Genomic DNA, 429 nt, shown 5'->3' with positions numbered 1-429 from the left:
TATGTGTTTTTCTCTTTTCTTTTCCTTAAAAACTCCATATTGTACTTTGTGAAATATACAATTTGGTGCAAAAATTAAAGAAACTTACAAATTCTGTAGTTTCTAAATTGTAATGGTAAGTATTTACTGATAAAATAATAACACTAACGCTCCAAATGTTTCTTAATAAGAAAATGAAAACATATTACCTTATTCGCCCCGTGCGTGACTGACGCGACACCTATTGCCTTCATCTGACAGTCTTGGACCTCCCAATTTGAGGTTAAACATTTGACAATTATTAATAATTATTTTTTTATATTTTTTTAATTTATGTACAAAATAAATGTAGTATTAAAAACTGGGTTTCTAAAAATTCATCATAATTTATCTTTTCAACCCCAAACGAAAAAGAAAGGGAAACATTTAGTACTTACAAATCAAGTTTTT

This window comes from Diabrotica undecimpunctata, chromosome 9 (genome assembly GCF_040954645.1).
Source record: "Diabrotica undecimpunctata isolate CICGRU chromosome 9, icDiaUnde3, whole genome shotgun sequence".
NCBI lineage: Eukaryota > Metazoa > Arthropoda > Insecta > Coleoptera > Chrysomelidae > Diabrotica > Diabrotica undecimpunctata.
This window is presented reverse-complemented; position numbering follows the sequence as displayed.